The following is a 24,309-nucleotide window of genomic DNA, read 5'->3' as shown; positions in this document are numbered from 1 at the left end:
CAGTGAGCGATCAGAGAGAAAACTGGATAACCAATTACAAAAAACAGTTGAAAAATCATAAGATGGAAGCTTGGTTAGAAGACCTTTATGACAAACACAATCGAAAGCCTTTTTGAGATGTCAAGAGAAACTGCCTGTGTTTCACCAAACGTTTCGATTGAATTTGTTCATAAATTACAATAGAACGTAATCCAGAATATCACCAATGGATCGACACTGACGGAATGCATACTGGCGATCGTTGAGGAGAGGGAAGGTTTCAAATTGTTTGAGTTGGCAGTTAATTGATTTCTCCATTACTTTAGGAAGAGTAGAAGTAATTGCAATGGGATGATAATTGGATGGGAGAGATTTGTCACCCTTTTTAGGAACTGGATGAATACGAGCATTTCCACACAGAAGGAAAAACACCTTTGGAATAAGTAAGTGAAAAAAGGCTGCAAAGAACAGGAGTAAGTTCAAGAGCGCAGGTTTTGAGAACAAGAGGAGAAATAATTTGGGAGGTAGTGTCTACAGAAAGGATAGACAGGACAGGATAGGATGGGAGGACAGGTTATGCTATTAGTTAAGAAACACATAAAATCCAAGGAAGTGAAGCCAGTCGGCATCGCCGGACAGTGAAGTGTCGAGTCAGTTTGGTGTGACATAAGCACTGGGAGATCAAAATTGAGAGTAAGAGTATGCTATAGGCCTAATGACTCTGATGAGTATAATAAGAAACTGTACAGGGGAAATAGAGTGGGCCAGTAAATCAGAGAGTCTTATAATGGGTGATTTTAATTTCCCAGATATTTAATGGAACCATCAGGACCTGGAGCTTCCTTAGCATCAAGATTCATCAATATCCATTTGACAGAAGACCACAGGAGGCACTGAATGGAAAGTGTTGGGAATGGTGGGATGTGATTTATCAATAGCATTAATCATTAATACAAGAGTTAGAATAAAAATGGGATGTCAGCTTTATCTTTAGCTGAAGTGACAATTAAAAAAAAAAAAAAAAAACGTCTGGTTTTGACAGAGGTGGGAGTAGAGATAGGCAATAGCTTTGGCAAGAGACCAGAATGCTAGGCTTCCATTAGGGCAAGAAGCAAGTTTTCTACTCTTAGCCTGTTCAAAATCCAGTTTGGACTGATTAATAGCTTTACAATCGTTGTGAGCTTTGATTTAGGCAGAAAATGAAACTGAACTATTGGAAACAAGCCAATTACGATATGCGACATTCTTCTCTTGAACAGTCTTAGCACATTTATTGGAAAACCAAGGTTTAGATAAAGGGTAAGATTTTAAAGTGGTGGGATAAAGGATTCCATTCATAGAAGAATAATTTCACTGACACAATCAGGCGCCTCCGTAGCCAGGTGGGAAGGAGCAGCAGTGCGTAGCACACGCTTCTTGATTAGACCGGGGTTCGAGCCCGTCACCACCAAATATGGAGGATGCGGAAAGGTCAGGGAATGACCACCGTATATCTCGGAGCAATATGGCCTTAGTTGCTAATGCTCCTAAAAAAAAAAACTAAAAATAACTGACACGATCTGAGCAAACGTTGACATCTTAAGTTTTGAAACAGTAATCTGATCAAGTAAAAGAAGAAAAGAAATCTCACAGGTCATCCCATTTTGCATTCTTGTAATGCCAAGTAACATGAGGTTGGGAATAGACATGAGATAAAGGCTCCATTGGAGAAGAGACAGTCACCAAGTTGTGATCTGAGGTGCCTAATGGACCACTCACTTCGACTGTGTACTTAGAAGGGTTGTTTGTGAGAAAAAGATCAAGCGTATTGGCTGTATGGTTAGGATTGTCCAGTATTCTGGTCGGCAAATGAACAATCTCTGTGAGGTCATTAGTAATAGCAAAAGCCTCAGCATCTCGACCAGCTGGGTCTGTGGGACCAGAAGACAGAAGTCTGCTGGAGTTGCGAACATTAAAATCGCCGAGGAAAATTACCTCACTGTTAGGGAAGTTGGACTGGAGAAAGTCAAGTTGCAAAGAGAATAAGTCAAACAGTTCCAAGTGATTAGTGGAGTTGGGAGAATGGTAGAGGCAACAGATGAATTTGATAGAATGAGGTAGAGAGGTTTTAAGCCAGAGAAGATCGAAAAGGGGAGATTCCAAATTACCAAGTCTCTGACAAGGGATATCCAAACAAACATATGCACAAGTACCACCTTTGAGGCGAATAGACTCATTTAGCAAATAATTTGGGCAACTGAGATGAGCAAGTGGTTGAATCAACCAATAACTGAGATTCTTTCAGAAAAAGTACATGGGGTTTGGCAGACTGTAAGTGGAAATGGACATCGTTGAGTTTAGAATTAGACCACGTATATTTGTGAAATGAACTAGGAAGTTTTTGGGAGGTTTAGATCTTTTCGCAGATAAGTTTGCTCTATTAGTTTAACCATTCATGGTGTATTCAATAGTAAGAAAAAATGGGGGGGGGGAACATGCTGTATGAAGTAATGAAATTTTTGGATATGCCTTACACGTGGTAAGAATATTCTCAGATCCTTGACATAATGTGGCCTCGACAGTGTTCCCCCTGCATACACACTACTCGCACTCCCTCCAGTCACTATCTGGCAGAGTAGAGGTAAGAAGATTATACACTAGCTGATCCGGAAGCCTCCTAGAGAGTTAGCAATAGGTTTAGTCCAGTGTACTAACTAGCAGCCGGCCTCCGAACACCATTTTAGAGCTGTACTCTTGAAATGTAAGGAAGTTTGGATCTCGCCATGGTGTTCATCATAACCTTGAAAGACATCAATCATACTGCATGATGGAAGAGTTGGGGAAGGGCTGACCGAAACTTTGCTCTGGAGACTAAACATGGCTTCCATCACTTCAAGTCTCCAATAAGCAAAGTGGTGGTAATGCACCGGTTGTGATCTGAGGTAACACAGAGGGGCGGTTGTGATCTGAGGTACTGCCTGGTAACACAGAGGGGCGGCATTCCTCCATGTGGTGTGGGTGCCACACCTCGACCCTGCTTACGTTGGTTCACACATGGGTGGTTACCCACCATGTGCTTGCACATGGGTGTCCCACCACGTGAAGGTGCAAGCAGAAGATTTGGCTGTCACAGACTGTCCGGACTTCGCCGAAATTGGGTCCACTTGACTTGAGTGTCACACAAATATCAGTTCTGTTGGCGTTTAGACTCCCAGTTGGCAAGCACAGCTTGTCTGGCATATCTGAGAAAATGTCTCTGACAACCTTAAGGACCTTACCTTAAAAGTACAGTATTATATTTATCAGTCCAAGTCACAAATATCTCAAATGTGTGAGTCGGACATAGCCATATGATGGCATACAAGCCATATGAGACTTTGACACTTGAACTGCAGGTCTCAGAAAATATAATTTGTGAGTAGCAACCATATAGGACAGGAATGTATAGACCTTAAAAAAATTTCCAGGGAACAATTTGTCTTTATTCATGAAGTGTTTCACTATTGGGAAAGGTAAAATTTTACTCCAGAATCATCTGTTTTGTTATTTTTTAAACGTATCTTGAAGTTTAAATGGCCCTTAATAATATATGAAAATTCCAACAAAAATTAAACTTCCCCCTCCTCACATTAGTAGTATTTTCCCTTCCTTTTATAACAGATTATATGAATGTATTTTCAGTAGTAAAATATACTGCTTTATTGTTAAGGAGCTTGTTTTAAGCTTCTTAATAATAAAGTGAATGAACCATTGATCATTATTTTGAAATGACTCAATCACTTAACCATTTAATCTGAAAAGTAAATTTTATTACATAAGTGAATTTTATTTAATAAAATTCACAGACATATAGAATACTTGTAGCTCTCAAGCCTTTTAATTATCTAGTATGGCTCTTAGGGCTACTAAGCTTGGCCATTCCTGACATAAACCAATCTACGTATTTATGTTTCTTGTCAGTAATAAATATTAACAAAACAGGTCCTCTTTATTACACAAGACATTTATTTAGAAGCTTCATTTGTAAGTTCTTCTGAATAAGATGCTGGCAATTCACAGACATTCAGTGCTTTTATTTCCAATTTGAGATCTTTACTTGATATTTAAGCACAAAATCAGATCATAAATGATGCCACACACCACTGAAGTTTGATGTATTGATTGCATGAAAAATGTTGAAAACCCAACAAAATTCTTTCCAAATTGAGCTTCCTTTGCAGTTTTTCTGGTGGCTTGATCATAAGTTTGGATGAAGCATTGCAGTGGTATGGGAGCAGGGGTGGGGAGAAACACTTTTGCATTGTGATTTAAATCATTCTGGTCCCTAGAGTCCAGAATCAGCAATGCCTTAAGTGTTAGATTTTTTCTCAGGCAGTGTTTTTCCACTCTAGGCACAAAATAATCATAGAACTGCAATAATCAAATGACTGCACCCAAGCTTTCAAATTTTAATTTGTTTGTTTATTATGCTTTCATGATTTTTTTTAAAAAAATTCTCATTCTTTTGTATGTTTATAAAACAGTACAGTTTTAAAAATAAGTGCTCTACTATATTTAATAGATTGTATCTATAAGGTTGTTTTAGTTATTTTTTCTTGAAAATTACAATTAGCATAGATTCAAATACATTATAAGTTAGAGCTTTCAAACATGGACTCATTTTTAATTTATGTTATCCTTGCTGAAGATTACCTGTACCTGTAGTACTTGCAGCAAATATTCAATGACCTGATGTGAATGTCTAGCCTAGTCTAGTCAAGTGCAGTGGTGTATTCGGGCTGGAACAATGTTCCGGTACTTTTTTCTAAATGTTTGTTGTTTATTAAACTACACGGTCAACCATTAGAATTATGAAATCAAAATTTTTATGCCCGAACTTGGTTGCAGTCTCATCGTTCTGCTGTTGACCAACAAACGAAAAGGGCAGTCACACAAGAATACATAATCGATCCTGTATGGGAATTTCTATGATTCTTCTGAACAGTATTTTTTATATTATTTTGGAGTTTTTATTTTAGTTTTTAATTTTTTGTCTTTGTTTTTTACTTTTGAAATTTTTATTTAATAGTTATAAATAAATACTGAACAAATATTCTAATCTTTAACTTATTTATTTTTGCAAATGAAAAAAGCCGTAGGTAACTATTTGTAGTTAATCGACGAATATTCTGGTACTATTTTTTTTAGCGATACACCTCTGGTTAAGTGGATTTTAAGCTCACGAGATGCCTATATTTAAAAAAAAACTAACATGTTTTTATTATATTTTTTAAATAAATGATATATTACATATGCAAATTAGGTATGCTTTTTCATGATTCTTCTACTAGGAAAAAAATTAACTCATGTCTAACTGGATCTTCTGTTTAGGTAACATTCCAGTAATTAATAAGCTTACAAATCCAAAAGACACATAAGCCATTGTTAGTTTTTACAATTTACAACACACACTTGAAAAAAAAGGAAGAGGGGGAAAGGCTTGTTTGTTTGTTATTTGGTTTTTAGAAGCATTAGCAACTAAGGCCATATTGCTCCAGGAATATGCGGTGGTTATTCCCTGACCTTTCCGCATCCTCCGTATTTGGTGGTGACGGGCTCGAACCCCGGTCTAATCAAAAAGCATATGTTACGCACTGCTGCTCCTTCCCACCTGGCTACGGAAGCGGCAAGGGGGGAGAGGCACTCATAGTTGTACGCATAGATGAAGCAGAAATGTCGTCAAAGATGTTATCACATATGGTGGCAACAGGACAAAAATGAATTTAAAGTTAAAAAATACTAAGGGGCTTTATAAGTCAGCAAGAAATTAGCATTGATTAGATTTTATGACTTTAGCATTTATATCATAATAAGAATACTTTGTTCAGTTACATTTTATTCATAATATGTTTTATATAAACAAGTTCCATGTGTATTTTGGTGTAGCTACTATGACTGTTTTGGCAGAGGCCAACTTTCAAACCATATTCACTCATAAACCATTGATTCTAGTTAAATTATATTTCATACAGGCAATATTTGTGTGATTGAGTGTACACTTCTTAATTTATATTTTACTTTTGTTTCTCATAATTAGTTTGAAAATATGTGAATATCATATTTGTTGGATGTTCAGCACCACTGCTTGGGATGCTTATCATCCATCATTTAAACAAGCTTCTTTGACCTAATAGTATTTTATTACATTATTCATTTCCACTTCATTATCTTAATGATTCACTGCTTACCCTCCATGACTGTACATTGGTTTGGCCACTTGTTGCTCATTTAGAGAGTTCCGAGTTCAAATCCCGTTAAAAGACTAAGTATGTTTAAAAGCCTCCTCCCCAGTTGGGCCTGTAGTTATCCAATTTAAGGTGGAGAGAGTAATAACCCCCCCCCCCCTGAAGTATTCTGGGTTCTTAAGCTCATACATTGGACATATCTATCTGTGAAGTAATACACTGCTATAATATAGCCTAAAATGGTGATGGGCAGTAAAACCACAAACAACAAGGACGCTGTTTAGATATATTTCTCAGAAGATATATATATTTCTGTTTATAATATCGGTGTAAATACACTTTAGTTGCAAAGTTAATTCCACAATATGAGAGATGCTAAATGGTGAAGATAATGATAATATTTTGAAGACTAAATGTTCAAGGCATAATGCATTATGGGTTGAAATTAACTATATAATATTGGTGTAAATACACCATAGGTTACCTGGCGTACTATGGCCATAGACGCCCATGCGCCAAAAAAATCCACAAACAAACCATAGGTTACCCATAAGTTTAATTACATACATAGTGTAATGGCATAGTTTAGATTTTATGAGATAAAATGAAGGTAGCCACAATATGAGATAAAATCTAAACAATACAGCCAGATGTGTCCAACCCTGGTTTGAGGAGCATGAAACCGAGGAGGCTAAGCATCTCCCATGGCCTGCACAATAACCAAACGTAAATGTTATTGAGGCACTGTGGACATATTTGGAGAGGAGAGTGAGAAGCAGATTTCCTCCACCTACGTCACTTGAGGAACTTGAAACATTCATCCATGAAGAATAGTCCAATGTACCTCTTAAGATAATTTGAGATTTATTAGAATCTATTCCATGTAGAATACAAGCTGTTTTAAAAGCAAAGGGTGGTCCAACACTATATTAGTGCATACCTGTAAATGTTATCACAGGTCTTTCCATTATTTTGTCCATTCCTTGTGTGTATGAGATGTGGAAGTAAAGTTCCCAGACTGGTGCAATTAAAAGTGAAGGAGCTCAAAAAGGTGTTATTTTTATTCAAAGTAACCCAAATGAATGCACTTAATTACACCATTCTAAAAGTTTCTGAAAAGAGTTGGTGAAGGCATCCAAAGAGATGAAGTTCAGTTTATAGTTACATTTTTATTTATGTCCTCAATAACATCATGAAATTTCTTTCCTTTAAGGGCAGTTTTAACCCTGGGAAAGAGGAAGAAGTCTGCTGGTGCTAGATTGGGTGAGCACGGTGAATGGCTGATCTGCACAATGCTGTGTTTTGTCAGAAGTATTCACAAGTGTGGAATGGGCAGGGGAATTGTAGTGCAACAAGAACCAGCTGCCTTTCTTTCAAAATTGTGACCTCACCCATGAAATGCTCTTCCATAGTCTTTGAAGCTGTGTACATAGAACACAGCATTGACTGTCTCCCCTTCAAGTACAAATTCCTTGTGGATCACAGCCTCTTTGTTGAAAAACATGATCAGCATTATCTTGATCCTGAACTTTTGGGCCTTTGTGATGATTTTCAAGTCCACTGCATGCCCTGATGCTTTGTATCTGGTTTGTACTGAAACACCCACTACTCATCTCCAGTGACAATACAGTTGATGAAATTAGGATTTTCTTGTTGAGGGTGGATGAAGTCTTTTCATGATGACTTTCTTTGTTGCTTCTGCTCATCTATGAGGCTGTGCAGCACAAATTTTGCCCAGACCTCCCTTTTCCCTAAATCTTTGTGCAGAATTTGGCAAATCATATGATATCCAACTAATTGGCCATCATTCTGAGGATCAAACAACAATCTCTTGCCACAATTTTACAGAACTTTTGCAACTCTGCCTTCATTTCAAGAGGTTGATAGATGCCCACTTCTTAGGTTTCTCGAACATCTGCACATCTGTCTTTGAACTACTTATATTATTCAAACACGCTGCTATAACTTAATGTTTTCACCATTCTACGTGTGTAATTTGATATTTGTTCACTATGCCATTGCAAAATCGTGACAGAGAATGTTACTGCTACTATCAAAACTGGTGGTTACTTGCAACCTGTTAGTCTACTAGACAATCTACTGTACCACCTGTTTGAAGAAATTTGAACTACAACATACCACATCTGTTTATTTTCAAACCCATCGACCATGACTGCAACAGAACTAGTCTGGAAGCTTTATTGTCACTTCATGCGTGCGGGCAGGTGGATTTCTGTCACTGGGGATTGGAATTGAACCCAAAATCTTCCTAGAGATCTATGGAACACATGCACTGAAAATTGTATTTTTTATCTGATTTTTCCTTATTAAATATTACTAAAACATGCTTCCATTTTATATATATATATAACACAAGATTTTGTGTTGGAGAAATGCTTAATTATTATTGATCTGGTTTTAACCCTTTCAGCACTTGGCTTTTATTATGTGGATGCAGAAAGTATATATTTGTATGAGTAAGTTTTGTGTACATTTTTCACAAGTCATTTTCACTACATTTCAGATTACCTCAAGCTAGATTTACGATAAGTCTGTTTTGGCAGTTAGAGCATTCTCTGTTCTAACTGTCAGTTCCAGCTGCCTATGCTTTAGCATAGTGCTGGTACTTCAAAATATGAAGTGCTACTTTTTAAAATCTGTAAGGTATGGATGGATGAATGGGACGTCAAATAGGTGGAAGGGTATATATCTGGCTGATTAGTGTCATCTAAGTTTGGAACAAAATATCTTCTTAGCGGAAAAGATATATAATTTTAAAGAATTTTAGATGTAAATAGTAAAGGCCTATACAGCCATTGTTAGCAAAGGAAGAAGGCTGGTAGTGCCCCCTATATGGTTATTAGTGTCCTCTCATAATAATAATAATAATAATAAAAAAAAAGCTGTGTATCAAATGGAATCAGATACACATAGGATTGATCCCATATGTGAAAAAATTTGTGGTGTTGAATTGAAAGAGGTTGCAGGTTCTAAGAATCTTGAAAGGGGTGCTGAGTCTGATCTCACTGTTGCTACAGAGACCACTAAGTCTGCAAATTTCAAACATAGATTAAGGAAGAATTGGAATTATTTGCATAAGCTAGAATTTCAGGATCCAAGTATATCTCGAGGTAAATTGTCACTGAGTCAAAGCAAAGAATCTTCTGAGGTCTCTATCCATGGAGGTGTAGGTGAGATGATGTTGGAATGGGAGGGGGTTTTCTTGTGTAAAGCTAGCATGTTAACAGAAATGGATAGTGAGGATAATAGGGATGATAAGGATATTGCACTTTTGACACCATGTAGATCTCCTGAATTATTCCATCAAAACACGTCGTCAAAGGCAGTTATGATATGGTGGGGAAGAAGGTTCAGTTGGATCACTGTGTTAATCGTGCAGTAGGTCTCCCATTTTTAGATGACATAATAAGAGGAAAGTCAAGATCAATATGCTTAAAAATGATTGGGATAAAGAATTACGTAAAGTTAAGAAAAATGTTCAGAGTGATATGAATTTGACTGAGAAAAATGAAAATTCTTCAGCTAAAATTGAGATAGGGAATGACACTGAAGCGAGTATCTTGTCATTGTGTTCAAAAGAAATTAGGAACGAAAACATGATTTTTAATCCTGTTGTCAAAAAACATTACTACTTCTGGGGAGAGAAACTGCCTTGCGCAGATGGTGATTTCGGAGGAGATAATACTCGCAGCTTTACAAAAATAACATTTAAATTATGCAAAGATTTGGAAGATTTCCTTTTTGTCAAGGAGAGTGGTATCAATCGGAGTTCAATGAGAGATATACTGTCTAGATGGGATCTTCTTGAAGCCATGGTTTTGGAACTTGGAATACAGAATGAGAAATTTAAGGAACGGATACAATGTATACATGAATCCGCTCAGAATTATAGGCAAGATACGGATAGCCGACAAAATCTGAAACTTTATAGTGATGTAGTTAAGGGTGACATAACTTCTGTTGCAAAGGACGTGGGCTTGATAGATCATATTTGAACATGAGCATGTTTTATTAATTCAAGCTAATGACGACTCTGTACTTAAAAGTAGTGAAGATGTCTGAATTGCCGTGGATAAGGAAATGCGAAACTTGTTGAGAGGGGTCAGGATACAGAAGGTAAGAAAAGTATTTGATTGTTGCATTGTTTTAGAGAAGCAAACTAAAAAAGACAGAAGAAATAAAAAAGTGAAAACAATTGACACAGCTTGATTTTCCCAAGGAATTTAGCTTTTGGATTTCCCAAAAAACCTGGAATGAAGTCAATTGTGTATGATGTTAGTAAGGAAGTTCGGAAGGATGATCTTCTGTGTGATATGTATCAGAAAAATCTTTTGCATTTGGGATTGACGAAAGAGGAGATGGCTGCTAAGGTCACCGTTCGCTTCATAAGTAGAAACAGGAGTGATTCCGGAAATAACTGGATTTTGGAGGTTTCACAAAGAATTAGAATGTTTCTAATGCAACAGCAGTGCTTGTTTGTTGGACTAATGTCATACAGGTTAAACGATTTTTATCTTTTTATCTATGTTACAATTGTCAGGGTTTTGGGCATACTACCAAAACATGTAGACGACAAGATCCTATATTCAGCCATTGTGCTCGGAAAGGCCATACGTATAAAAATTGCAAAGACATTAACAAAGAGGCTGCATGTTCAAATCATGTAGGGGACCATTCTGTTCATGACAAAAAGAGGACTTAAACTATAAATATCAAATCAAAGAGTACTTAAACTAATTAAACTGCATACAGCTGATTCCTTTCGTAACTATGGTCAATAGTCCAAATTACTGTAACTCAAATCAGTACATGCAATATAAGTTCGGTTAAAGGTTTGAAAATAATGCAGCTGAATGCGCAGCATTCTTGATCTGTTGCAGATGAAATAAAAATTGTATGTGAAAGAGAAAATATCAATGTTGCTTGCATCCAAGAATTATCCCCTTTCTTGTAGGGTCATATATAATCCTTGTCCAGAAGTGAGAACTGCAATAATTGTTTTTAATTCTGATTTAGTATTAACCAAAATTGAATCCTTATGTAGCAGTCATGTGGTTTGTGTCAACATTCAGTCTACTGTTGGTGCATTTGTATTTGTTTCAATATATTTTAAATACAACTCTGACATTCAGCCATATTTAGTTTATATGGATAGTGTTCTTGATAAGCTAGGAGATTTGCATGTATTGTTTGCAATTGATTCTAATGCCAAGAGTTCACTTTGGTTCAGTGGCACTACTGATCATAGAGGCTTTAGATGATATGATAGCGGAGTGGAAGCATATGGTTCACAATCAACCTGGGGAGGGGTCCACCTTTTGGACAGTAAATGGTGAATCAAACATAGACTCTTACAAACTCAATTGGCTCTAGATTTGTCTGTGGATGGAAAGTCAAATCTGACTGGGTACTGAGTGATCATCGTGCAATATTTTATGAAATCAATACACATAGGGAAAACAGTGTTGGCTTGAATCAGTTACGCCGCTTTTCTGTTAAGCTTGCAAACTGGGATAACTTTGCAAGAAGTCTTCAGCAGACCATGATTGCGATCTGAGTTATCTAACATGACAGGTGAGAACTGTGGGGTTTTTGCAAAAACTTATCTATGATGCGTGTGTAGTTGCTATGAAACAGAAAGATGAAACATAGACCAGTTAAGTGGTGGACACCTCAGCTTACTCTATTGAAAAAAACAGGTTAATAAGGCTAGGAAGCAATTTCAGAAGAGCAAACGTTGGGAAAGTGCCTTGGAAGTTATTCGATTAGAGAAAGACTATCAAAGTCTTCGTAATAAGTATGTCCATGCTATTGCTAAACAGAAATATCACTGCTGGAAAACGTTGGTGAAAACAGCAGGAAATAATGACCCTTGGGGATTGGTTTATAAAATTTGTAGTACTGGCAAATTCAGAGGAGCTGCTGATGTTATATATTCTATTGGCAAGAGCACCACTGAGACGTATAGTTGGGAAGATTCCATGAGTGCAATCTTAGAATACCTTATAGGTAATGATAACATGGCTGATAACCCATGTGTTAATCTAGAACATTGTCATATGCAGGCATTGAATTGGTCGTATGGTAATGATTGAAGAATTACCCTTTACCCATGAAGAACTTCTTACCATTGTTAAGTCCATTAAAAATAAATGTCCAAGTATGGACCTACTGGAAGGAGAGGTAATCAAAAAGTTCTCTAATCTTTATTTGAACAAATTGTTAGAAGTTTTTAATAACTGTCTAAGAGATGGTGTATTTTCATCTCCTTGGAAGGATGCGCTGCTCAAGATTATCCTAAAATCTCCAACCAAGCCAACCAGTTCACCTACTTCATATAGATCTATTGCAGTAACACCTTTTTCCAGCTTGGCTTTGCTGGTTAATATGAGTAACTTCTGTTGAACTCTCTGGCTGCTGGTGGATGGCTGTTCATTGAACTCTTCGTCTTTTGGAGAATACCAGTGATGATCAATCTCTAGGATGTGATGCTTGTGCTCACTGTGAAAGTGTCTTCATCAGTTTCTGTTTCAACTTACTTGTCCAGCTCGTTACGATGACCAGTCTTTAGGATGTGATGCTTGTGCTCATCTGTGGAGAGTGTCTCTTCATCGGTTTCTGCTGTAGCCTACTTGCCAGGTTGTTATGCTGTAGCTGAGAGGATGACCATTGCACAGAACAGTTGATTTGTAATGTGAATGTGAAATTTGTATTGTAAATAATTGTATACTGTACTATACTATTTCTATATGTATGGCGGATTTGCCAAATTTTTTTTGGCTAGGTTCGCTTTACTCAAAGAATGAATGAATTACCTCAATCTTCCATACATGCTGCCATCTCTTAACTGTGTTTTCAACTTATAGTGAACACAGTTTTGCATTAGATTTTGTGTTTCATAACTAAGTGCATAACCCTCCTCCATCCTGTCTGCCCTTTCAATACACATTTTGCTCCCCATATTCAAATTCTGCATCCCCCATCTCTGTGTGACACCATGTCTATGATATCCCAACAATATCCACCTTTGATGTCTTGACCAGCACTTCAAATTCATCAAATTTATTTACTGTTTTCCTAGCATTGGTGTGCACCCAAGTATATATTTATCTGTTCTTACTCTTAGTTACCCTTTTTATTTACTTGTATTTTCTTGTTCCATGATGACTCCCAGCAGTCCTTGAAATTCCTGGCACCTTGCTTTCCAGGATGCTGCTCATTCCAATAGAAGCAGTGCAAGAATATCTACATTTAAATATTTATTACTTGATTCAGTTTCATCAGTATCATCTTTGGGCCCAAATCTAACAAATGAGAAGCAACTGATCAAACTTATTTTTGTATACTACCATTTATTAAACTGGAAGCATGCACTGTTGAAACTTATCTTCAAATATTCTGGCAAGTCCAAAGATGGGTGGATTCATATCATCCAATTGCCCTGAGTGAGTAATTTCTAGCAACAAGAACTTCAGATGTTGTTCAAGATTGGGTACATTGTCGGATGATCAGTATGAAATTATGTCAGGGAGAGGCATTATTGTTTCTGTAATTTTATCATTGTCATGTAAATGGATTATACAGTTGCAAAGGCATCTTTGCAAATGAATAAAGTGCTCTAACAATCTGACTAGTGAATTTGATAAAAATCTGTCTGCCTCATATCGATTTTTATCAAATTTTATATCTGAATCTTTAGAAAGATTTGATGAGGAAATCTCAAATTTCATTAACCCATTTTCAGCAATGAGTTTGTCAAACATGTGATTGTATACAACAATTTTGACACTAGGGGCTTGCTCTGTGGAGTTAAGTTTGTTTTTGAAATTTTGTAAAATTGAAGACTTTGTATCTAAATGCTTTTAAATATTAATATGTCATTATGTGACTTCATCTGCCTAACATTAGAGTGAAATTGTTAAAAAAAAAATCAAATCCCAATCTGAAATAATATTTGAATATAATAATATTAGCGTTAATAGTGACATATGATGCAAGAAAGCAATCTTATACAGCATCATCAAAAAAAAAAAAAAAGCACACTTCCCATTTCACCTATCCATTCCCTCCAATAGTTTATCTAGTTATTCCTTGAATTTATTTAAGCTGTCAACTTCCACAACATCAGATGGAAGTTTGTTCCAGGAATCAATCACTCGCTGACTAAAGGCAAACTTCCGCATGTCTGTTCTGCAACTTGAATTTATGCCCCCTTATGTGCATAATCTGAGCAGGAAGAAGAATTCCATCAGCATTGAGCTTTCTGAAACCATTCAAAGCCTTAAACACCTCAATCAGACCACCTCACAGGCACCTAGTCTCCAGACGCTGTAATTTGCAGAACTTAAGCCTTTCTTGCTAAGAGCACCCCTTTGTTCATCTCTCCAATCGCATTGCCCTTCTCTGAACTCATTCCAGCAGCTCTACATTCTTCCTGAAATGAGGCCTCTAGACCTGTAAGCAGTACTCAATATGTGGCTTGACCAATGCCTTATACAATGGTATAATCATGTCCTTTCTCCATGCTAGCAAAATTCTTGTATATCATTGACAAAACCACATGGAACTGTCTTGGCAGCCTGTCTATACTGCTCATTGAACTTCATATCTGACTGCACAATTACCACCAGGTCTTTTTCATTTTCCACTACCCTGAGTGTAGTACCACATAGGTACATTACTTTTTGGTTACTGCTACCCATATATAGTACTTTGCATTTATCAATGTTGAACTTCAGTTGCCATTTCTCAACCCATCTGTCTGACTTTTCTAGGTCCTGTTGCAGTAGCATGCTGTCATTAACTACTCTGTCAACTTTTGTATCATCTGCAAATGTGAACATTAAGCCTGATATGCCTTCATCAATGTCATTAATAAATATACAAAACAACAATGGGCCCAACATGGAACCCTGGGGAACTCCACAAATAATATTAGGCCTCAAAGAGTAGTGTCCATTAATTAACACACTCTGTCTTTTCCCACTCAACTACACTTTTATCCATTGTAGCAACTTGCTCTTAATGCCACATTGCTCCAATTGTTACTGCAGTCTTTTATGTGCAAGTGTATCAAAAGCTTTCCTGAAATCCAATTATACGACATCAAAATTATTTTTTGCGTCCAGTTCCTTTGTGACCACTTTGTAGAATCCAATCTGATTGGTCAGGCAAAATTTCCCCTTAACAAACCTCTGCCTTGTCTGAAGTATAACTACAGTCTTGTCTAGATGATCCTGCATTACTTCTGTTATCGGTGATTTCTTTACTTTCCATGGAACAGAAGTTAAAACTAATAGGTCTGTAATTACTTGTGTTACTCTTTGATCTTCCTTTGTGAATTGGGGATGCATTTGCATATCTCCAGTCCATGGGGATATCCCCCAAATCCAAGAATGCCCTCATAATTATGGCTAAGAGGTTGCTTTCTCCCTTAATATAATTGGATAGATCACATCCACCACAGCTGTCTTTCTTATGTTTAACTTCAACAATTTCTCTTTCATTTTCTGCTTATTACAAAATCATTTAGCTCCGTTTTAGAGTTTGATAAACTTCTGGTCTCTACTTCCCTAAAGAATTCCTCATGTGTGAATGTAGGTGCAGAATACTTATTCAGTTTGTCATCAACAGTCAAACCATCAATATCAATTTGATTCATCCCCTTCCTCCTAGACTTTACATAAGTAAAGATGTCTTTGCTGTTTTTCTTTGCATCCTTTTCCTAAGATTTCTTTTAATCGGCCTTTGCTTCCCTAATCTCCTCTGTGATTTTTTTTTTTTTTTTTGATTTGGTAGTTGTTGGCGCATAGGCTTCTGTGGCCATATTGCACCTCCCAAGGTTTTTGCAGTACTTTGATCCAAGCCCGAGGCGGGAATCGAACCCGCGACCTTTGGGTTGCCGGGCAGGTACTTTACCCACTCGGCTAGCCCGGTCGGCCTCTGTGATTTGATTACAGACTAGCATATATCTACCATATCCTTCTGTGTAGCGTGGTAATTTATGTGCATCCCATGCATTTTTCTTCTTTACCACAAGTCTCATTAGTTCTCCTGACGTCCATTTAGGTACTGAATCTTGAACAGTACTTCTTAGTTGGTATGACAAGCCTAGTAGCATTCCATGATTAATTCCTTGAATGCTTCCCATTTAGAATTGGTTTGGTTAATAGTGACATCATCAGTTGGTCCCACTGTATAGAATTTAAAAAATCTCCGAGACCACTGTAGTCACCTTTATGAAAGCAAAACCCTTTCGTTTACCCTTGATGGTAGTTACATCTTTAAGTAAATCCCACATCAATACACTTGTGATCACTGCCACCTAGTGGTTAGCATGAAAAGATTCCATCAAGAAGGTACGCATTAAATGCACCGAGGAGATGAGATAGTATTACAGTAAAGCTACATTTGATTACTTGACCCTCTGTTAAATCTAAACCAGGAAATTTGTTCCCTTGTATTCTCTGAATTTTCGCTGATAATTCATCCATAGTGAAATTTGAGCTCTTCCACAAAAATCCAAGGAGGTATCATTAAGTGTCTTTATTTCCACATACTCAAGATTCTCCCCTTCATCAGCCCTGTTCTAATTTCTGATCAAATGTTCTAGAATAAGGATAAGGGTTCCCGTGTACGTGTAGTTTGTCCATTTCCAAAGCAATGGAAGTTACCACATCCACTGCTGGATTTTTCAACTTGTTATTACACAATTTATAGACCAGACACCAGGGGTTGTTATTGCCACTAATCCTTACCAATTCTGTTCTTGAATTGTATTCTCTTTAACAATGGAATGTGTATAATTTATTTTTAGCCATCAGTATTCAACTTGCATCGGGTGTTGTTCTGTTCCATCTATTTACTCCGTTAATAAGCCTTCTTTGCACATCCTTGTTAAATCAGGCTTCCACCAATTGACAGGCACATGCTTATTTTGGCACCACTTCACTGTTAGCCCAGATGCACTATATAATCATTCCTGCACCAGCTGAACAACCCTGGGCCCACTCCTTTCCCAACACTTCAGGAGTTGTATGCACAATCTATTGTTTACATTATCGAAAGCAGGCCAATTAGCCATAAAATCAACAATAAAATTTAACAAAAATCTGCATAACTGCTTGTTCATAGGAGGGACTCTGCAAAGCTTTTAAGAAAAAATTTTATCCTCTTTTCTGCACTTGTAGATAGAAGGAATGTGTTTTGTAGATATAGGATATATTTGAACAGAGGTGGGTCAAGGAGTTTTTTGCCAGTATTATTGAGGATACCTTAATGGTTGAGGAAGCTGCTAGTTATGGTGAGGATAGGGGTAGTATAGATACACATTTATCTGATAAAATGGATCAAAGTATTGCTTGCACGTGCACATCTCAAGAGTTCTTATTTGTTGCTGCAACTCCTGATATTGGCAAGATGTGCCAAAGGTAGCAATGTTTCAAACAAGCAAGAAGCTAATGCTAGGGAAACAAGCTTAAATAACTTCAAGTGGTGTGTTACAATAGTAAACTGTGCAAGAACACTTTGTCTTAAGTATGCCTTTAAGTTTGGATACTCGTAACATTATTGTGTCTAAAGTAATGTCAGGAGTATCTTCAATAAAAGAGTGAATTCAGACTCTTGGTCAGGAAAACAAATACTAACATATACTAAAGGAAATGTATAATATATTCAGGAAGGATAAATAAGACAGAAGGGTTGGGGGGTTGTGCTTCTTATCAAAAGCAGCAAGTTACTGGAGCATAATTACAGCTTTTCCAGATTTAGAACTTACACATGACAACATAGAATATATGCAGTGTGAAGTAGTTGGAATCAAGCTAAAATTAGAGTTGGGGTATGCTGCTACTGACCATAAGATTGTGAAGAGTAATTCTAATAAGAAATTAAATAATGCTACACTCTATTTATATTTTAAAGGGCAGAAAATGATTAAGATTATTGAAAAAAAAAGCTGGAAAGAAATGTTTATAGAAAACATTCCAATAACCCAACCATTTAGAGACTAGTTTTGACAACATTTAGAAATCCTTGTAGATATCGTTTTCAAATATAGAGGAAGGAAAAGTAAGGTAATTGTAAGAACTGACTATATAAAACTGCACTATTTTTAAAATTAAAGAAATTTTGTGAATTATGAGGAATTAAAAATTCCTCATAATTCACAAAGAATTAAAGAATTAAAAATTCTAGATTAAAATTTATGAATTAAAGATATTTAAAGAATTATGAAAGAACAAGAAAAACCATACATTATATATATATTTAGAACCACTGTGTGGATTGGATGCTATTTTAATAAAATAATTCTGAAAAAATTAAGTTTAAGATAACTGCTCATGTGAGTTAAAGGGTTAGTTCAATTAAATGCCATGTAATTTATTTGAATTGTCAGAGAAACGGAAACTAGAACTGCCATAACCAGCTACTATCTATTATTTACAATTAAGTTATAAATGGAGAAGTGAAAACAACAAAATATTAAAAGTTTAATGCATTAATGTTATGCTATTTATATTTAATTAAAATAATTATTTAAAACTATGGGAAAAACCTTGCCGAAGTATGGAGTGGGTTGTCTGTTATTTGGCATCCACATGGTATTATGAATTAGCAAAAGATAAACTCGAAGCTAAAAAAAATATTAAATGGTTGGGTTTTACAAAAGAATCATGAAATATACGAGATTGAAAAAAGGTTCAACAAATAAGATGTGGAAAGAGATTAGGTTTTAAACATAAAATACTAAAAAAAATATAGTATTACTATATGCTAAGATATAATTTAGTTGTATACAGCCAAGGTAATAATGCTTTTGGATGGGGAAAAAATTATCAACAGTGGCAACCAATTTTCGAAATTTTATGCTTAACAATTAGAAAATAAATTGTTCATTAAAAATACATTTTAATAAATTATTTAAAATCGATTGTACATTAATGACTTCAGCTTCTAAGGAAATAGTGATGGTTGCAGGTGCACCCTGATGTCGGATTCTCTTCTATTGGTTTTGAAAGATCATTGTTTTTGAGTTTGTTGCAATCAGGTTCTGGTGGCTTGTTGTTAGAATACCTTATTGTTTGTGTAACATTCTTTTCCTTGAAGAGATGGAGGTATTCTTGCTTGATGTTGGAACTTTCTTGCTTGTTGATGGCTATGTTTCTGTGACATTTAATGAAGTTGCTTTCTTTGAACATCTTTCTGAGTATAATTAGAATCTGTGGGCAGCACTAAGGTTTGTTGAAATCCCAAGACTCCCCCATTCTAAGGCATGCCTGGCTGGTTCAGATTTATCCACTCTTTCATATTGGTTTTTTTTTTGTGTGTGCATTTGCACCCTCTTTTTCTTTTTTTTTTCCTTTGTAAACTTTATTTTGCAGTTGTATTTATCTTGACTGGAGTTTCTGAAGATTGTTTTAGTGAGGTCGTACCCGTGTAAAATGTTGAGAGGTTTTAGTAGAAGTGCATCTAATCTGGTAGTGATTACACAGTATAGGGGATAGATACTGGTTATTGTTGTATATCATTTCTATTGATTATTAAACCTTTAGTAAAACATTTTAGTTGGAGAATATTTTTTAATGAATCTATTATGTTTTGTGTTGTTGACTGTTTTTTTTACTACCTATTTATTTATTTATTTATTTCCATTTATAATCCATTATATCTATGATGTGTCTGGAGAAATTTGCACAGTGGGCTGCCAGACTTGTCTTATAACATACAGTGCTAATAATTTTATAGTGTTGAGCCCTCAGGTCAGGTTGCTTGTCTGCAGGCAGCACAACTTGAATAAAAATATCTGAATCAAAATATTCAGCAGCTTTCAAGACTGAGTTCTATGATTAAAACATGGTTCCTGAAACCATTTGAAAACAGACAGCACAGATGCTGCAATCATGACACTTAAACTGCTCTTGCAGGTTTACAATGGGCAATACATATTCCAATCATACTAATAAAACTTGAAGGCATCTGTCCCTTCATTTGTCTTAAGTGGCTGTCTGCATATCATTTTACAAACATTCACTGGACATGGGTTCTTGTTCTGTTGTTTCATGGAACACAATTTCTTTCTTTTTAATGGCTTTGGAATTTTATTTAGAATGCTACTGGGTAATTTTTGCAAAAATAAATTAATAATAACAATAGAATTAGGCTAAAAATAAAAGAACACACAAAATTGCTTAATGCCTACCTCACTTTATACAATTGCAGAGCAAAAACAGGAAGTCGACATGCTTCTCAGAGGCAAATATGCTCACTTTTTCATTCCAATAAATGTTTTTTGAAGGTGAGCAGGAGGAGATGCTAATGTGATAGACATAAGGCAGTGGTTAGGCCACATCTTGAGTACTGCATACAGGTTTGGAAGCCTCATTTTAGGAAGGATGTGTATCTGTTGAATGAGTGCAGAGAAGTGCAACAGGGTTAATGAGGGGGAACAAAAGGTTACTCTTATCAAGAAAAACTCAAGTTCTACCAATTTCAGCATTTGAAGACCAGGCAGCTGCTAGGAGATCTGATTGAGGTGTTTAAGGCTTTGAATGTATTGAGTAAGCTAAATGCTTATGGCATCCTCTTGCTCAGACAACACACATGAGGGGGCATAAATTTAAATTGAGGAAGGATGATTGCAGAAGGATGTAGATCTTGCCTTCAGCCAGTGGGCAGTTGATTGTCAGAACAAATTTCCATCTGGTGTTGTGGAAGCGAGTAGATTAAATTAAAGGAAGAACTAGGCAAATTATTAGTGGGGATTGACTGGTGATGAGTCCTCCCCTCTGGCTGATGCTATATAAGCTTCTTTTCTTGCATCATTTGCCTGTTAATACCAAATACAAGTAGACAACTGCCAATAATTCCAGTTGAAAATGATAATTAGAGAATGTGTTTTCAAGAAGATTCTTCTTGTTTTATCATACTTCTAGATTTCAAGAAAGGAGGTACATGAATTATTTAATTATCATTTTAGCCAGTTTCTCAGATTTTCCAAAAACTTGATTTTTTTCTCTTCCGGGTTAGTTTATGTAGGTTCTGGCCTATCACTTTTGTATAATGTTTATAAATATTTTTTCTTGAGTCTTAATCATTACATATATGTGAATCTCTGGCACCCTTTTGATTCATAAGGCCACCACAGCTGAGTGGTAAAATGAAAGGGTACAAATAGTACACGTTTTAGTTTACCATGGTTCAAGCTCTTGGGATTACTAAATACAGTGATGTTTTAGTATTCTCTGTGTTGTGAACTCCTTTGACCTTATATGGTTGTCCTGGATTATAAATAGAAAATTTATTTTGTGAATTTATTTTTTGTATTTTTTTGGTTATTGTTATTCATCTATAAGTTCCAGCCTGACATTTTGATGTCCTGTTGCGTATAATAAATCACTATCTGTGGTGGTATAGGCTTGGGTATGAACTTTAGTTTTTCCCTGGCAAATACACCCACATTCCCCTCCACCTCCATGCCTACATAGTGTAGGTATGATTTATACATTCTTGCATGTGACATTGTTATGCCAATTTGATAGTTAACATAGTTCAGTACTTACTAACCAACAAAAATATTACACATGGATAATTTTCTTCATCCTTGTTAATCTTTCATTCTGAAATTAAATTTAATTAACTAGTCTGTTTTATTCCTAAAATAAAGTTGACAGAAATTATGTGATGTTTGCTTTAAAGAAAAATCTTAATCTGTTTGTATAGTTTTTATTAATGTAATGGGGACATTTTAATTTAAAGATATTCACAGATCTCTTTTTTGTATTTAATTTTTTTTGAATTTACACAGTTAAAAATTAAGCATGAAATACAATTTAATTCAAGTTAAATTTTTCACAACTACTGAAAACCTATTGTGCCAGCTAAAAATGTGTATTGAATATCTTGAGTCCTAGTGACAAATGAGAGGGAAACGAGAGAAATTTATACAGAATTAGTAAATCAGTAAGCAGATGAACAAGGCAGACATTTCTACTTTTGACGGTATGTTTATATAGTTTGTTAATCTCACCATTAAACCCCCATAATAATATATCAGTTTGATTAGCATGAAAGGCATATAATAATATGATTGGAGAATTGGAATATCAAATGGAGCAAAAACAAAACAATTTCAGAAATATAGGACAGAGTATTTGGGTTTACACGAAGGCAAAATGCTTTGCTGAGATTAAAGAGGAATTTAAGCTTTCATGAATTTTATTTTAATAAAGTATAATTAGAGGGTGCATCTCTGGTATGCTGTACTTCAGATTGTTTTATTCTTTGTGTGTACTAAGATTCATTTTATCGACTATGAAACTGTACATTTTTAAAACACGTATTACACTTTTCTGTAATATATGATTGTAAATATATGCAGAGAACTAAAATGCACAAATAAATTTCTGTAAAAAAAAAACAATATAGGTAATATCTTTTCTTAATTTTTGAAAGTATTATTATTAAATTTTAAAAATTACTTTTGTCATACTTCACAATGAGCTAACAACGATGTGTCAAAACTAAAATCTTCTGCAGAACAACCTGTTAATTACAAGTACTCCATTTTGGTTACTTTCCTGGAAGAAACAGATTTAATGGCCTTTATGTTAAAATGCTGGTGATGTAGCATTTAACAATGAATGCACATTTATATGCTCATTAGACAAGTTATTAAAAGGCTGCCCATTATAGTGTAAAGCTTCTCCAGAACAGCAGAAGTTCATTTCAGCATGGTTAATTACTCCATAAGTAACAGTAATTGATGGACAGTGTCCCACAATTACTGTTAACCAGGTCCATCTTTTCAACCTTGTCACTGAAATGTACCATTTAATTATGATATGGCAACTACTGTGCAAGCAGCAAAGTAGAGGAAGGAAGGAAAGGAGGGACAGGTTATCTCAATGTTCCTAGAACCATTGCTGCATCGATGCCTTCCCAGCCCTTGTAGCGGCTTCAACCAGCATTATAGAAAGAGCCTGGGTTTGATTCCTTTGGGATAGGTGGAAAGTCTATGGATATTTTCACAGCATGTTTGAAGAGTTGGCCTTGAGCAAGGGTTGCTTAGGTTTTTCTCTCAAATGAAGTTTTTCATCCTGCAAATCCAGAGTTTGCAGAATAAAACCAACCATAGAATACATGCAGTTTTCACAAACATGATATACTTGCACCTTGTGGCCTCAGCTGTCCTTGGCACTTATACTGAAACAAAACAACACATGAATGAACAATACAACATGATGCATACCTTTGGCTTAACGTATGTTACCTTACTTAGAATAGTCACCATTGCAGGATGACAACTGTCTGTGACAATTTTTTAGTAAGCCCTACCATCCAGGCAATAAGGTATCAAGGAGTCTAGTATCGTCCATTCAAACAAGATTGCTCATATCTTAATATTGCTTTCTCTATATCCTCCTCTTGGATGATGGAACAGAACCTAGAAATCATATGAAGTAGCCCTTTTCCAGTCTTGCAGCATTCAGTGATAGTGATGTTTGGATAACTACTGATATTTCTCTCTGTTACTTATCATTCTACTCTTCCGTTTGGCCCGGGTTGAGTCCCTATTTAGATCTCATCCTCCATTGTTGTTGATCTCTTGAATCTTGCATCATTTGTTGATAACTCTGAAAGCCTGTGTTTTCCTTTAGGCATTGCAGCCATTCTCTTTTGGGTCTTCTTGGTGGTCTCTTATCTCCAATTCTTCCTGTCAGTACTACATTAGGCAGCCTGTGTTGTTTCATCCAGTTCACATGTCCAAACTACTGAAGTTGTTTTTTGCAGATCTCTATTATTCTGCGTTCAAAATTTAGATCTCTCCTTACTTGTTCATTAGTTTTATGTTCTCTCCATTTTGTTTTATTGATTTTCCTTAGACATCTCATTTCAAATGACATTATTTCTTTCTTATTTATTCTCCAATTCTCTGATCCATAAGTTGCTGTGGGTATGATGATAGTTTCATATAGTTTAATTTTTAGACTATTTGAGATTTTATTGCTCTTCCATATGTTTGAGTTTGTTCACGTTTGTCCATCCGATGTTCAGTCTGTGATTAATTTGGTCAATATTACTTAGGTTTCCGGTTATTAGAGAGCCC

At 35.8% G+C, this 24,309-nt stretch overlaps 1 protein-coding gene across 4 annotated transcripts in view; it reads left to right on the top strand.

The window, feature by feature from the left end:
* Nucleotides 1–24,309, top strand: part of dbo (Kelch-like protein diablo) — a 279,705-nt gene that overhangs the window by 224,165 nt on the left and 31,231 nt on the right. The window lies entirely within an intron of this gene.

This window comes from Mastigoproctus giganteus, chromosome 4 (genome assembly GCF_048544385.1).
Source record: "Mastigoproctus giganteus isolate SK-2022 chromosome 4, ASM4854438v1, whole genome shotgun sequence".
Taxonomy (NCBI): Eukaryota; Metazoa; Arthropoda; class Arachnida; order Uropygi; family Thelyphonidae; genus Mastigoproctus; species Mastigoproctus giganteus.
This window is presented reverse-complemented; position numbering and strand designations above follow the sequence as displayed.